The sequence below is a fragment of the Sciurus carolinensis genome, chromosome 4, assembly GCF_902686445.1.
Source record: "Sciurus carolinensis chromosome 4, mSciCar1.2, whole genome shotgun sequence".
NCBI classification, from domain to species: domain Eukaryota; kingdom Metazoa; phylum Chordata; class Mammalia; order Rodentia; family Sciuridae; genus Sciurus; species Sciurus carolinensis.
The window spans coordinates 11383406-11400251 of record NC_062216.1 but is presented as its reverse complement, the minus strand read 5'-3'; the positions used below and the strand labels follow the sequence as shown (position 1 = coordinate 11400251).

The 16846-nt window shown below is 48.0% G+C and overlaps 1 protein-coding gene across 4 annotated transcripts in view; it reads right to left on the bottom strand.

The window, feature by feature from the left end:
* Adra1a (adrenoceptor alpha 1A) overlaps positions 1–16846 on the bottom strand; it is a 104596-nt gene that overhangs the window by 16136 nt on the left and 71614 nt on the right. The window lies entirely within an intron of this gene.

The following is a 16846-nucleotide window of genomic DNA, read 5'->3' as shown; positions in this document are numbered from 1 at the left end:
AACTCAAGGGGACACCTGTGCCATTATAAAAACTAAATATTATGTATGTTTCTAACAACTCTGCTAATGTTCCAAAAGCCTTAAGTGACCTCTGCTCACAAAAACCAAGGCATGTTGGATCCCACCTTAAACTTTAAGGAATTATTGTCTTTTTGGTTTTCAGAGACTGGCTGAAATAGTAATTGCTTTTGTGCTAATTGTTCGCAAAAAAAGTATATTTTGCTGTCCTGTTTATTGTTGTCCTAGCATGAGCCGCACCCTATGTATGCCTTTTCCAGTCACCTGCCAAGAGCCACCATGGACTCTGGACTGCCCTGATACTGAATACCCTTAACTGTGCATGCCCCACCTGACAGAGCAAGGACTTTAGGTCATTTCCCCCCAATGTCACCCTCTCTCAGTAGGAAGCAGCTTGGAGATATCAGTGCCCATTTGTCATGGAAATGTAAGGTAGAAATTGACAGTGGGTAAATTTAACAGTCCCCTTCATGTTTTGAAAATAGCCCTTGCTGCTCTGCTGCTGGGACTTATTTTTAAAATGGACATGTTTCTTTCTCCTTCTCTCTGTCTCCCTCTCCCTAACCCACTCTCCCTAGTTAATCTGGAGGGCGTGGGAGAGAAATAGGATTACCCTCCTTCCCCATCCTTGACTGAGTTATCTGTCCTTGAGACACACCCACCATAGGAATGAAGTAATTCAAATATCAGGGATGGTACCAGAAGATCTAAGAATTCTCCCAAATTAGAAAGTGGATTATGACCCGTCAGGGCACCCCTGGAATGTAGCCTCTGAATCACCTCTTTTAAATCCCTATATTCCCCCTGATGGGCAGGATCGCAGCCCCTGGAACAGGAGTCCCCTGTGTTTCTCCTTTGTTTGCAAATCAATAAAACATCTTTTTCTTTTTCTCAAAAACAAAACAATAAAAAAAAATTGATTCCTTGGAACCACCCGTTATTCTCTCATGCAGTGCTATGCAGATGTGGCCTAAATGGTTCCGAATCCCTTCCCACCCGAATGCTGGAGTTGCGTGATTGATGAAATTGCGTGCCTGTTATCCCAGCAGCTCCAGAGGCTGAGGCAGGAGGATTGTGAGTTCAAAGCCAGCCTCAGCAACTTAGTGAGGCCCTAAGCAACTCAGTGAGACCCTGTCTCTAAATAAAATATGAAAAAGGGCTGGGGATGTGACTCAATGGTTAAACACCCCAGAGTTCAATCCCTGGTTCCAAAAAAAAAAAAAAAAAAAAGGAAAGAAAAAGAAAACCCTAGCAATCTTCAACCATTCTTCCTCTTGATGACTTTTGTTGCTACAGTCTGCTTGTCTTCTCAAGTGACTCCAAATGTTTGTTAATTGCCTGATGGTCAGGGTCCCTCTAGTCCTTGGCATAAACAGCTTTAAGGCATCATTGCTTATTATTGTTATTATTTTTATTTTTTTCTAGCCTAATTCACTACCATTCCCCCCTTTTCTTTTGTCCTCTCAAGTTGGGTCACTGTGTTTTAAATGCCCTTTTCTCTCCAATTCCTACAAAACCTTACCCTGTGATTTACACCACAGGAATCAGGCCTCTGGTCCTTTACATCTTGCACGGTGACCACCACAGAGCCCTTCCCAGCAGAGTGACAAAACCCTGGGACCCTGAGGTGGAAACAGCCTCAGAGATTCTCTCATCCAGTGAATCTGGTTGCTAAAGCGGTGGCCGCACAGAGGGCAGCTGCACTCCCAGCCCAGGGGGCCGTGCCCGCTGCTGCCCAGACCCCAGGAGTTCCCAGCAAAGGGACCTCACAGACCCTCTTCATTCCTCTGGGACGGGCTATGGAGCCCCGTGGCCCTCCCTGCACCTCCTCCGCTCCCTTCTGCACTTCAAGGCCTGTTCCTTCTGCCACCAACCTTGAGTTTCGATTCTGTGCTCACCTGGCTGAGTGGCTTTGGGACAGTCTTAACATACCTGGTGCCTTCAAGTTTTCTTCTCTGAATAAAGGCTGAGGGATAATTTCTTTTTAAAACATATTTTTTAGTTGTAGATGGACATAATATCTTTAATTTTAGGGGCGCTGAGCCTCAAACCCAGTGCCTCACATGGTAGAGTGCTCACAAGCGCTCCCCCACTGAGCCACAACCCGGCCCCTGAGGATGATGTCTAATGGCCCCACACAGCTTGTTTCTCATGGTCCTGATTTTATGGCTGTCTTTCCCCCTCTGTGATGTGACCCTTCAGAGTCATGACAAAATGCTGGGCACACTTACGAACTCCTCTGGCAAACAGTGCTCTAGAATCTAGCGGGACAGCAAACTTCCATACTGTGGAGCCACAAAACCCAGAATGGTTCTGGGGTTGATAAGAGCGCTTACCAGCGCATGCTCCCTGCCAAGTGTCAAGAGTCTGGAGGAAACACACACACACGCATGTACACACACACACACACACATGCGCAGATGATGGGTACTAACTTAAAAAGCCCCATGAGCAAGTTTCGTTCAGTAGCTCCAAAGCTGTTTATGGCTGGGGTGTGTCTCAAGCCAGGTGGTGTGCTCGACAATTGATGTCCAACTCAGTCATCCTCAGTGACACAAGAGAGGTGGGACTCCCATCAAGATTCCTACCTTGCAAGGGAAGAAGCTGCTATTTAGAGTTTGAATAACTCAACTAAGTTCATTCAGATAGTATGGTAGGGCCAGGATTTGAAATGAGACAGTCTGATTTAAGGGACTCTCTCTTCATGGAGTCTCAAAATATGTTAGAACCATGATTTCTGGGGAAAGAGGATGTGGAGACTACAGCATGATGAAGACCATGGTGGGGAAGCTGAATGGTAAATATGCTCCTTCAAACTTCATCTGAGAGGCCAAGAAAGCGCCGGTGTGAACAGGCTCTGTATGACTGCGGTCAGTTCCAGGAGGAATTCATCCTGCACTAAGATGCCTATGTACCTCCTATAATTCTTCCAAATAATGACAGCAGTGTGATTAAGGGAACCTGCTTCACACATGCCCACCTTTCCCTGTGCTTAAGGATGGCTGGCGTCACAAAACCCACCTCGTCTGGAAATCCCGCTACTCTGCATCCCAGCTAGACAGCTACTGTCCTTATTTGAAGAATTTCAGTTAACAGAAAAAGGAAAAAATATGAACTCTGAATCTGAATGCTCCTGAAGTGATCCGAGAGCTTTGGAGTCTCCCAGGATCCTCCGAGGACCTCTGCTTACGGAGTCCTGTTTCGCACACACGAGCAACACCATTTCCTTCTGGTGGCCTCCTTTCCACCCCCTTTCCTTCCTTGCTGCCTGTGTCCCCAACTCCAAGTCTGGCTGACCCAGAGGTGAGTATGGGGCCTCCCTTCCACACCCCTGTGGAGAGCAGGCTGGGCCCTGCTCTGAGCTGCTCCAAGATGCACAGAGCAGCAGTTTCCGGGCTGTGCCTAAACCTGTGTCACTCATCCAGTAAAGCAGTTGCTTGCCAGGAGCTACTCCATTTTAAGTGCTGATGTAGAATGACTCTATAGCTTGTTTGTACAAGTAAACAACCACCCCCTGCCTAGCACAACCATAAGCCACAAACTGATAAATAAATTAATCATGCTAATAAAAAAGACCACCTGTGATTCATCAAACTGATCAGAAGCACCTGGGTGCATGTATCAAACTCACCGGGAAAACCAGGCCCATGAGCTTATCAAACACACCAGACCATGGAATGAAGCAATCCTCTCACTCAAGACGCATGAAATGAGGAGCACCCCGAGACTGGACACAGCAGCACCCTGACTCTGTCACCTGGTCACCTGTCATGGGCCTTGCCCCGGAAAATGGCTACAGAGGTGAACCTCCAAATCTCCGTCCTCAGGCTTCAGCAGAGCGTGTTTTCTCCTGCCTGTGACAATCACACGCGGCCCACTCTGAACGGACACTCTGAGACTGCCATCTTCTTGTCCTTGGCCTAGAATAAATCCCAGCACTTTGCCAGCACTTTGATAGCTCTGTGCCTTGAACAAGTTCTTTGGCCGGTTCCTAATCTTACGGGACCACCTACAGAGCTCCTTGGCATTCCGAGCTCCTCTCTGCCTTTGCTCTGAACCCTGCAGCTGTCCTCAGCCTTTCTTAGCCTTTCTGTAGCCCACATATGTATGATTGTGTAAAGCGTGTTGTGTGACTTGGATGTTACAGAGACTAGAAATCAAGTCTGGAATAAAAGAACCTGTGATTGCCCTGCTACAACTGCCAGGTGACCCTCAAGTGTGCAGCGGGCTGTCACTGATGAAAGTGGTGTAGCCTGTGAGTTTCGGATTATTCAGTAAATTCTGACACTGTGGAAAGACACAAACCTGTTTGGTCTACGTTAATGACAGTGCTCGCTCACGAAGCTGTCACCCTGAAAACACCCGTGTTCTTCATTACCGCTGAGGTATAGGGCGAGATAAGAAGTTGGTTAAAAAACTAACTTACGTTGAAACCAGGATGTACGGGAGTCCCCAGCCTAAATCCTTTAGGGATATTTTTCTGCTAATCCAAGAACTCTCTGGATGACTTTTCAGACATCAAATTGGAAATGCTTCAGGCCCACAGCTTCCCATAGTTGGTACCACTTGGTTTGTTCCATTAAGCCCAGGGCTGACTTGCCCTTCAGCAACTTTTGGAAGGGTGAAAAAAGATAGCAAAGAGTTGTTGCCCTCCTTTTGGACCTTATTCCCATCCTCAGATTTCTTCATTTCCCTTGATTAGGAAGGGGAGCTGGCCCTGGAATCCAGCTTGGAAAAGAGCTGCTGCCACCTGGTTCCCACCAACATCTCTCCTCCTGCAGCCTCCTTCTCTGCCCACGCCTTCCCACTCTGGACCCCACCACTTCTGGCCCCAGTTTCTGTTGCTTCTCAGATTCCTTTCTTCTTCTTCCTTTATTTATTTGTTTGTTTATTTTGGGGGGTGTACAAAGGGTTGAACACAGGGGCACTCGACCCCTGAGCCACATCCCCAGCTCTATTTTGTATTTTATTTAGAGACAGGGTCTCACTGAGTTGCTTAGGGCCTCGCCATTGCTGAGGCTGGCTTTGAACTGGCGATCCTCCTGCCTCAGCCTCCTGAGCTGCTGGGATTACAGGCTTGTCTTCTTGATGACTGATGATGCTTTATTTAGAAGGGAAGATGACTGAATACTGCTGTTTGCATCAAGGAAAGGAGCACCAGGGTGGAACCAGGCCATCCAGAGCGGGTGCTTCTGACCCTGTCACTAGCTGTAACCTCTGCGTGAGAAGGCCCAGGTCCCTTTTGCTCAGCGACAGAGCCGCAGAATACAGCACAAGGCAGGGCCTCGAAGGCCCAGTGCTTATTGAGAGTGTCCAGCCTCCTGCCTGCCTGTCTACCGGGCTCCTTGTCCACCCATGTTTCTGCCTCAGTGAGGCCTGAGCCTTCTTCTCTGCCCGACAGCCCTGCTTCTTGTTTCTCTCCCTGTTTCTCTTGCCTTCTTTCTGCTGACTTGGTCCCTTTTCTTGTGCACTGTTTCTGTCCAGTCCTCTGGTTTTCTCTGCTATGTCACTATCTCTTTTTCCCCCGGCTGCACGGTTTTGGTGTCTAACAGGCTAGTTTTTCGCATCAGACTTCGTAGGAAGAGCTAGACTTCCAAAGTACCCACATGAGAACAGGGCCCCTGTTTCTCTTGTCACCAGAGAGAGCTATGTTTTCTTCTCAGCAACCTCTGCAGAGTCTTGCCTCAAGGGGAGCCAGCCGCTCCCGGCTAATTCCTGAATACCTCGCCCTACGGGTCGGGTCAGCCTCTGCACCTGAAGCTGCCTAATATGATTCTTGGGCTTTGGAAAAGCCCCAAGCCCCAGGAACGCTTCTCTTCACTAAGTTCCCTTCGGCTGTTTAATTGCTGTGGAGTTGAGGACTCTTTTCTAACCCCGAGAACACCCTGGCCAACTTAAGATTGGCCAGATCAAGATGGGTAGAGCTGGTGGCTTATGGCTAAATACCACCTTGGCCAGTCTCCTCACCTTTGGAGATTCAGAATCCTCAAATCACTGTAGAAGCTTCTAGATTCCTCCAAAGAAGTTGAAACCGATGATTTCAAATGATGCCTTTACATCTTGTCATTCTATGTTCTATCCACTGGGAATATTTGACTTCTCATTTTTGATCTGGGGCTCATCTGGTGGGCTTACGGGAGTCAGGGGACACTGGGACTTATCCCAGTAAAGGCTTAGCAACTAGAGTCATATTTTACCTCTGAAGTGAGCTAAGTTTTGACTTAATGCTTCCAACAAAAGAGAAACTTATTTTTCTTCCTATATTGGTCTCCTACGTGAGGTTGCCACGCCGGTTGCTTCAGTTTACTCCAAGACTCAGAGAATAGAAGTGTTCTCAAATTTTAACACAGCACTGATAATTAGAGGGTTTGCTTTTAGCTGGGCGGGTTCTTTCAGAATTGAGGGGACATGGTGCTGAAGCAGAGAGCTGAGTCAGCCTCCTTGGTTCCAGTCTGGCAGCCTCTGGGCTTCATCTTACCCACCTGTAAATGTGACATCTTAATGACAACCTCGAGAGACACGGGTTACACAGAACCCTAATCAGCAGGAGTCATAGAATGCTAGACTGTGAAGGTAGATGGGCAGGGACTTAGAGATCAGTAATCTCGCTTTTACCCAGGAAGACAGTGATTTCCCAAAGCCATATGGCTCTTTGGTGGCCAAGTCAGGACTAGACCCAGAACCAGATCACTTCCATTTCTACCCCCATATCTGTGCCCTTTAGCAGCCCTGTGATGGCATGGGAAGTATGAATGGCGATGTGTGCAGCTTTCACTGGATGATGGCAGGCTTCGCAGGTAGGATGGGAAAGAAGGAAGAAAGAGGCATCATCAGTAAGTACGTTATGTAAGAATGTGGGACATAATGTTCAGAAGACATGTTGGCAGCCTGTCAGATGCTGAAAATTGGAGTTTAAATGACTTTTGTCAAAAAAAAAAATGTGGACTCTAAAGGAGGAGCTGATGCCCTGCGTCATGGGGAAAGTCACCCTTAATTGCTTCTCTTTGTCCAACCCGTGGTCTCTCCCATGGGACTGGCGTATATCCAATGAGCAGAGGAGAGAAACAATAGTCACACAGGTAGGTGTCAGTTCCCAGGCTAAGGAGCTCCAGTGTTGGAAGCATTCGGACTAGCCCAGTTGACACTGGGGAGAAAACTCTACCTCATCCACGTGAATCTCAGAGAAAAGCTGTAGGAATCAGGGTGTAGGAGCTGGTCCACGCTCCACACTCCTGGGGTCTACCAGATACCGCTTGGTTGTTGTGTTGCAGTGACCTGACTGAGCCCTCCTGGGGTTCATGTAGGGCCACCTTTGTATAGTTAGCAGCCAACCAGATGTTTTTAGGGTATCTGCCTGGAATGGCAGTGTTATGGTTTGGACATGAGGGATCCCCCAAAATCTCCTGTGTTAATACAGGAATATTCAGAGGTAAAATAATTAGATTATGAGAGCTGAGACTGAATCAGCCCATCCTACTTTGAATGGACTGGCTGGGTGGTAACTGTAGATGGGTGGGGTGTGACTGGAGGGTCCTGCCCTGGAAGGGTGAATCATGGTTCTTGCCCTGAAAGGGTGCATCTTCCCTGAGTCCCCTTCCCCCTTTCCTCTCTCTCTGCTTCCTGACCCTGCCATGAGCTGAGAAGCTTGCCTCTGTTGTGCCCTTCCACCATGATGTTCTGCCTCACCTCAGGCCCAGAGCAATGGAGTCAGCCATCTATGAACTGAGACCTTGGAACCGGGAGCCCCAAACAAACTTTCCCTCCTCTAATTTGTTTCTGTTAGGTATTTAGGTCATGGTGACACAAAAGCTGACTAAAATAGGTAGCCAGGAATCTCTGAGAATGCTGGCAGGATTAGCAGGGGACAGGGACCCTAGGCTCACAGACCTCCTGTGAAACAGAATGCAAGTCTTCGTGTGCACAGAAACACATTTTCCTGGGAAGAAGACTACAGTCTCTTTAGCTTCTTTTAGGGTGTGTGGTGATGGTACAGATGCCAATCCTGGATCCCAGCTAGTGAGGACAGGCTGTCCCTCTGGCTCTGCACTCACTTAGCCCGTGTGTCCCCATGAGCACGTGCCTGTTTGGAAGGGCCTCCCCTGTTCTGTTCCTTTCTTCCTATTCGATGTTCCATGGCTCTCATCTCGTGCCTCTGAGTAGAGACATGTGGTTGCTCTCTCGAGGGAGTCAGCATGTCAGGTCCTTCCTAAACTTTCTGGCAGAAGCAGGGAGAGTGGGTGAGCTGACGGGGGTGGAGGCTTGAGCAGGTGCGGTGAGGAAGGGACAGTGCACAGTGCATTCTGGGTAGACAAGCCTGGCACCGGAGGGCTGCCCACTCTCCAGGGACTGAGGAACACTGGCCTATGATTCCTGTGGTGAATCACTGCTTGTCCCAGGCCAGGCAAGGAAGGAGGCCACTTGGGGAGATGTCCTGTCATTCCTTATACTTCTGCGAGTGACAAAGCACTCTTCACAGGATCCTCGGGCCAGTCAAGGAAAGCTCTGCAGAGTCAGGAATCCCAGCCCAGAGGCATCCAAGTCCCTCCGGCTAACAATCTTCAAAAGGTTATTTTCATCCACCAATGGGGCCCCGAGCAGCGTTTCTCTTGGAAGAGGGGAGCAGGTGTGCATGTGTCGGGATTGAACCCCACAGTAACTCAGGAGGGAGCATCATGGGACGTGGCTGCATAGACCCCGTGAGCATCTTTCCTAGAAGATGTCCTTGTGTGGAATGACTAATTCAAGACGCTCCCCAAAGAAAGCAAGATGTCCCCCTTTATTTAACAAAAGTCTCTTTAGGCCAGGAAGAAGTTAGCAATGAAGGGGTCCCCCTGTTCTACCTCGGGCTGTTTCCTGAAAAGTGGGTCTCCTTCAGCCAACCAGCTCTTTTCCAAACTTGGCCACGTTCTAAGGTCACCATTGTTGCATGAGTCTCCACGGCAAACATCCTGTCATTTCACATGGAAGGTGTCCTCCCTCACATAGCCCACAGAGGAGCCGGCTTGAGAAGGTGTCCTTTCCTGTTTCCTGTCCCCTCCTCCTGGGTGTAGATGAGGAGGACACCCAGGGCTGAGGCCCAGGGTGCTGCTCTGCAGTGGGAGCTCTAGGCCTGGCCAGAGCTGGAGAAGTGTGTAGCTGTCCCCTCCTTTGTCACCTGTGTTCCAGCCAGTCACCAAGTCCCATTGGGGTGTTCCTGTGAGACACCTTCCAACTGGTCTTTCCTTCCACTTCCATTCCCACCACCCTGCACAGTGGGCTGGTTGTTTGAAGCTGGTGAGTCGCTTCCCCCTTCTGGAACTGTTTCCTCCTCTGTAAAAACTGGCGAATGTTTGAGAAGGTGATCCTGACGAGCTGGTCCCTTCTCTGACAGCACCTGCATTCAGGCGCGCTGGAAGTCAGAGGGGAAACAGGCCCACACGGAGCCGGACGCCAGCTTGGAACCCCAGGGGTTCGTGTGTTGGGAGCTTGGTCTTCAGGGTGACGATGCTGGGAGGCGGTGGGGCCTTTAAGAAGTGGGGCTCAGTGTGAGGTGCTGGGGGCACTGCCCTTGGACTCATGTGGTTCCTGTGGGATTCCTGTCACTTCCTGAGAGAGCTGGTCGTTATAAAAGAGAGGACTGGTCCCTCCCTCCTCGCTGGTTTCCTGTCTTGCAAAGCGATCTTCCCTTCTTGCATGTTCCTGCCATGGTGCCTTCTGCCAGGATGTGGCGGCCGGAGGGCTCTCCCCAGAGCTGGTGCCCTGCCACCTGGACCCTCAGCCGCCAACACCGTCGGCTAAATGGCGAAACAACTGCTTCTCTTAGTAAAGCACCCGAGCTCAGTTTTTCTTTTCTTAGTGGTGCTGGGAGTCAAACCCCAGGCCTCACACGGGCTAAGCACGGGCTTGACTGCTGAGCTACGCTCCAGCCCAGCTCCATTGTTGTAGCAATGGAAAAGGGACTAAGACACAGGAGGACGGGAGAGCACAGCGGGCATGACCAGAGGGAAGAGGGCAGGCTTTAGAAGAGAGGGGACGCAGTACAGGGGAGCACTTAAGGGAGACACCTCATTTTTGTCCTGAGGTTTGTGTCTAAGCTCATGGAAAGAAGCGGGGTAGGGAGAAATCCAGGGGCACCTGCACAGGGGCACAGTAGCTCTCGGAAGCTCATTGGCAGCGAGTTACTCTGGGAAAGAATGGAGCTTGCTCTTCTTGGGCCTGGAGCTCAGAATGGTCGGGGATACTGGTGGCTCCAGAGCCCGAATACTCCTTGATAATAGGTGGGCTCTGCACATGCCCTTCTGGGGTGGTCGTCAGGTCAGTGTGCCAGCCAGGTGGCGCAGAAAGGGAGGGAAGTGGGAGAAGGCATGAGGGACCATTCCCAGAAATAACCAAAGGGAGAGGAGGTTTTGCAAGGGCTCAGGGTGGAGCTGAGGGAAAGGCACAATGGTGCGTTGGCCAAGGTACATGCTGGGCTTTATGTTTTGTTGCTGATAAGGTCAGGTTCAAGCTCTTCAAATAAAGTCCTGTCAGTCAAGACCCTTACAACCCTCCCTCCAGTTATTCATTCACTCAACACATCATTTGCTTAGCACCTTCTCTGGGCCAACTGCTGTTGCAGATACTGGAAATAGAATCCAGAAACACACCCGTGGCTCCTGACACTGGAGTTCACGCTCTGTGACTACATCCAAACATGCCTGTTACATGGAATTAAGAATTTCCAACTCCAAAGCTTACTTTCTGATGTGATGGACATTTCACTGTAACTTTGCTGATCCACCACGGGGACCATGGCCTCAAGCGTGTGTGGTTGTGGTCTCTGTCCCCACTCCTCCCTTGGTGACCTGTCTGGTTTGACTACAGCTATTCAACTTGAAACTGTTCAAATTTTACCTGTCAGGCTGTGGTCAAAATCCAGCTCATCCCTGAGCCCCTCTCCCTCTATGGTCTGACTTGTTTTCTGGCCATTTCCTCTGGGTATTTAGCACCAGTAACTCTTTCTCTACGACATTTGTGACCATCTTTCATTTTCGACTTTTTTTTTTTTTTTTAAGTCCATTTTCTTGATTATAAATTTGAGGGCAGAATTTTTGTATTTTTATTTTGCTGCTATATCTTCAACACCCACAAGAGTTGATAGCATATAGAAACCTCCTGACAATATTATTGAATGAATGTCATTTGCTCTTTAGGATTTAAACATACTACTCGTGATCCTTTACATCCCCCTTGGTGATGAGCACGATTCTCAATATTTATTGAGTCAACGGGTGACATTTGTTGATGGAAGAAAATGGCATTCGAATAAAACTCCTGCTTCAACCACTCACAGCCGGAAATACACTCTTAAATGGAGAGTTTGTCTTCATTCACATTCCAGAACTTTATCTTCCCGATCTTCAAGATGTTCATATTTACATGACAACAAGACCATTCTCCAAATAATTTTATATGGCTAAGTTGCAGGCACATCATAAAATTATTACTTCCAGTACTTATAAAGCTATTTTATAGGGTCCCCTAGGAGGAGTTGAGGCCTGTAATGAAGATGTGACAGCCGTCACCTCCTCTCATGTTTGTGGGACGTGAGTCCGAGGCCAGACACCATCAATTCAAAGCCGTGACACAAACAACCAAAATCGGTCTCCCAGTGAGGAATGGCAAGGCCTTTCGGGACCACGTCCCTTTACACTCAGCTAAGGGCTAGGGCGAGTCCAAGTCCTGACGTTGCCAGCACGCTCGTGGGGAGTCGGCTGGTGCCGGTGTAAGGAGGGGAGCCGGCCGCTGGCTGCCTGGTTCCAGACTGCGTTTGATACCTAACCGAGTGCTCAGGACAGTCCCACTTGGAGATGACGTGCTGGGCCCTCTCAGTGGCCACTGTCTTACCCAGGGACGTGTGTCCTGAGTTGGTAGCCATTCCTCTGCATCACTGCCTGGCTCCGTTTAAAGTAGGACTATGAATAACTTGCCCGCCACTCCCTGCTCCGGCCGCTCCCTCCCCAGCCGGGGGTAAGCCAGGCCTGGAGACTGTCTGCATCTCTGCTACTTCCCTCCAGCCACATAGGTAACCAGCCCTAGGCTCAGAATGGACCAGATCCCCCCCGCCCCTGACCTCCAGGAAACGTGGGTAGTATTCAAATGGACTTAATAGATACATGCAGGAATTTCAATAGCTCATTTTACAATAAATACGACTTTTTAGAATCTATAATATGGCTTCTAAGTACAGCTGTGCTAGTCAAATTTAAAATACTAAAAGGAATTGGGGCAATTTCATCTTTAATCTTAAAAAGCAATAGAGTATTGTACTGTTTTGATTATAGGCATCTTTGAAAACATGAATTGGCTGTGTCTCCATTTTTCATAATAAATGCAGAATTTGGGTAGCTCAGCTTTGCTTGAAGGGGACATTCTCATTCTTCAAACTTAATGAAGCCTCCTGCTGCCTCATCTGAGGCTGTCTGGTACTTTCAGGGGGAAGACGAAGTTTCAGGCAGCTCATCATATCTGGCGCCTGAGCCCCAGTTCTGCACAAACTACCGTTTACAGACAAGTTCCTGATGTTCACGAACATCTCGCCCTGAAAACCAAAGTGAATTCATGGTCTCCCACAAACCTCCCCTTTCTCCTCTGCTCCCTCCTCAGTTGATGGCAGCCATTCCCCTTAGTTGTCCAAGCCAGAAACCCATTGTCACCACCAGCTCCTCGTCTCCTGACTCCTCCGTGATAGCCATGCTCCCAGGCGTGGTCACAGGAGCTTCCATCTGCTTGTCACGGCCCATCCTCGTTCAGGCCACCATCGCCTCTGGCTAGACCCCCCCTATCTAACTGGCTCCCTGGTGCTGTTCTGGTCTCCTTCCAATCTACTTCCCACACCTCAGCCTGAGGGATTCTGAGAAAACAAACCTGATTACATCCCTCTCTGGATTAATCATCTCAGTGCCTCTTCACTGGATTCGAGATGAAGTACCAAGTCTGTGTTATGACTTTTGAGGCCCAAGGGTCTGGGAGACTGAAAATCCACTTTGTGGGTAACTAATTAGTTGAGCATGGAGATTCCAGGGCCCATCCAAAGTCTTTAGTTCGTATCATAGAAGATGGAGGATTTCAACTGGCAGGATGTGAACATCTCTCTAATTGTTAACCCAAAGGAGTGATTCAGCATCTTTTGTTGCCGGGATGTGATTTAGGGTTGAGGTATCAGAGTTTATTTCCAAGCCATATATAAATGGCTTCCAGGTAGCAGCACCTGTACTCAAGAAGTCTTCCCAAGGCCAAAGGATGGAAATCACTCATGAACTTCCAACTCTTCCGGTGGTAGCGACGCAATGGCTCTGGGAGTTTAGTGAACCTGGAAGACCCAAGACAGGACTGAAGACGCCTGAAGGATAAACTGGAAGGTGGTGAAGGCAAATCAGAGACAGAGCCAGGACCCCCAAGGCTGTGTCAAAGACCGAATCCCTGGTGCAGGGCGTGGCTTTCTAACAAGATTCTACAGTCCTGTTTCCAAGGGACAGGTGATTACCACTGAAGGTGTGGATCTGGAATGTCCCCTGAAAGGCTCATGTGTTGAAGGCTTGGTCCCCAGCGCAGCAATGTTCAGAGGTAGGGATTTTAAGGAGTGATTGAATCATGGGTGCTTGGAGCTTATCAATGGATTAATCCACCAATGGATTCAGAGATGAAGGGACAGTTGAGAGGGGGTGGAGACTGTAGGAGGTGGTGCCCAGTTGGAGGGAGTGGGCCCTTGGGGACTATCATGTCCCTGGTACCTTTCTCTCTGCTACCGGGCTGCTGTGAGGTGAGAGCTTTGCTCTGCCACACGCTTCATGATGTTCTGCCTGGAAACAACGGAGCCAGCTCACCATGGACTGAACTTTCTGAGGCCATGAGCAAAGTAAACGCTTCCTTCTCCAAGATGATTTTCTTAGGTATTTTGTTACAATGATGAAAAGTTGACTGATACACTCACGTTGATTCCCCTCTGAAACATCCACCCTGAGTCTGCTCCTGTTGAGTGATTCGTTGAGAACATACCAGATAACCACAAATAGCACTTTCTGGATGTACTGCCAGGGAGCAGCAGGATTCTAGCCCACTCCAGCACCTACCCTGATTCTTCAGGCAAGCATGGAAGCAGAGCTTTCACCTGGCTGTAGTTGTGAATTTCTATCTTACAGAAAAATGTCCACCAGAAGAGAAAAAAGCCAGGAGAACTGGTCAACATGAAGATAATGATACTTTTTGTTTTTATTACTTTAGATCTGATTTTGATGAGTTAGAAATTACATCTGCTTTATGTTTTAAGATTGGTGTTAGGGTTAGCAGGTTGCTGGCTTTCTAATATTTTAGATTTTAATAAAACTTAGGTTTATCTTGTAACTAATGAGGGAGACTTCTAGGATCAGGGAGACCACCCAGCAGGCAGCGTATGGGTCCTATGTCAGAATTCTGATCAATGGCTAAAAACTGCAGGAAGAGAGATTCGGGCCACCACAGAATTTGGCCTTCTTGGGATACATCAGATAACCTCTCTCTGAGGCAACCTAAGAGGAATTCAGGCATTATGACACATCTTATTAAACTTCTCTTGAGGGGGCATTCTATCCCTGACATTTTAGATGTTTTAAAGATGCAAACTCTATTGGAGGAGGAAAAGTTGGTTGTTTCAAATGTCTTTGCTTCTTTTCAAAAACAGTGCAATGGAGAAACTGTATAGCAGAAGCATTTTAAGAGACTGCATGTGTAAGAATATGGATATACTGTTAGATATGACAAATTACTTAGCATGGTTTACTTGTTTCTGAGTGTGGGGCTAGTCTATGTGTATTTCTATAATTCCTAAATTTTCCTGGTAGTCTATTTGGAATCCTTGTACACATTTTGATCTAAATTGTTGTTGAAAGTATTTATCATCCTCTAAAATTCCTTGAGGCACCAACCGCAAAGCTGACTGGGCTACAGATGGGCAAGAACGTGACTGCTCGGAGTGGGGAAGGCCCAGACTGGGGGCTGCACACTGACAGCCGGACCAGATGAAAATCTCTGGTCTTCAGATTCCAGGTTTAGAAAGTGGCCCCCTAATGAATACACTGAAGGTTGCCAATGCAAGAGGGAAATTGTCCTCCAATTAATTGGGAGGTCTCAAAAAACCTACTTGAAAAAACATGGACACCTTCAAGATTAATACATGTAGCTGGCATTTAGCCATCGAACGTGTGGCTTCAGTCTTTACTATTGTTTGAGCTCATGACCTACACAAGCGTTTCCACCAAGGTGTCTCACAGGAATCTCATTAAATCCGAAATGATGACTGATCTGTTTGCCTGCTAGGGTTTCCCATCTTCATAAGTGATCTTTAAAATTCATTCACTTGTTTGCTATAAAAACATGCAGATCGATCCTGACATCTCTTCCCTGACATTGCCAATAAATGATACCTCTGACTATTGCTCAGGTCTCTTGCATCTCTCTGTCTCCATTGTCCTTCCAACTCCAAGCCACCTGACTTGTTGCCTGCAGGAACCTTCCCACTGGTCTGCACGTCTGCCTGGCCCTCCCTTTCCCCCAGATGATCTCTGTGAACTGCAATTCCAATTCGGCAACATCTGTGCTTACATGCTTAGAACACCTTGCAGTGCTCTTACATGAAATCCAAAATCCAAAATCCCTAACAAGGCCATCAGTCTATGTGATCTGGTCTTCTCCAGCCCTCCCTGACCTGTTAGGTTGTGGGTGCTCCTTTGCTTCTGGACCTCAACCCTGCTGCTCTCCTTGTGTGGAGTATTCTCTTCACCCCGTCTGCTTCATGGTGTCAGCTCCTAACCATCAATGCCTCTCACGCTCTCACAAGCACCTACTCCATTGTTCTTATGTGATTATGTGCGTGGTGATTTCTTCTTGAATCCCTGAATGACGTTCATGAACGGGGAAATTATACTTAGGTGTCTCATAAGCATTTATTCAAGATTAAAACATTAATTGAGCACTGATTATGTGCTAGACATCATGTAAAATATTTCACAAACACCCCATTTAACTCTCCTGACAACCCTAGTGATTAGCATAGCAACCCCATTTTACTAAGAGGAACCTGGGATCTCAATTCCTTATTCATAATAAAGAAAGTAGCTGAGCTCAGATCCATATCCAGTTGGATACCCACACTATGTATTTAATCTCCTCCTTATGTAATCTGTCCCTGCTCTGCTGACTTTATGGTGACAATGGTGCATAGCGTTACAGTACTCGGAGTCCAAAGCAAAGACAATTATCCAAATGGCCAAAAAAATTAATCACATGTCCCAAGGACTATTTTTTTTCAGGAAGCAGAGACATGCATAATTCAAATCATTAAAACAAGAATAAAATTCTTGAACATTAATAATTATGTGTGTTCTGGAAAGATATGTTTGGGCGTAGGATAAGCTTTGTGCACTATATTCTGTCAAAAAACCTCCGATGGAACTCTATTAATAAAGCATGCCTACACACAGGGGTTTTAGGTGAGAAAGTATCATCTGCCATTTGTAATACAATACTGTATGAAGTCCAGGTCCACCAGGAGAACTGTGATCCACAGTTCTCGAGTGTGGGGAATAAGGGAAGATCGAAGGAGAGATGGTAACAGCAATAGTGACCACCTAGGATGTGGCATGAAAGTGTGAATTCCCAACACAGACTTCCCAGTTCTTAGTCCCAGCTGCCAGGGAAGGCAATTAGGGAAGCTCGCTCTGTAGTCAGCGACAGAGGCCCGCCTGCCTTTTCTGGGTCTCCGTTTGCAGCATGTGGAAGCACGGGGCCTGTGTGAGCGTGCGCTACCTCCAGGGGGGATCACCACGTTCTTCTT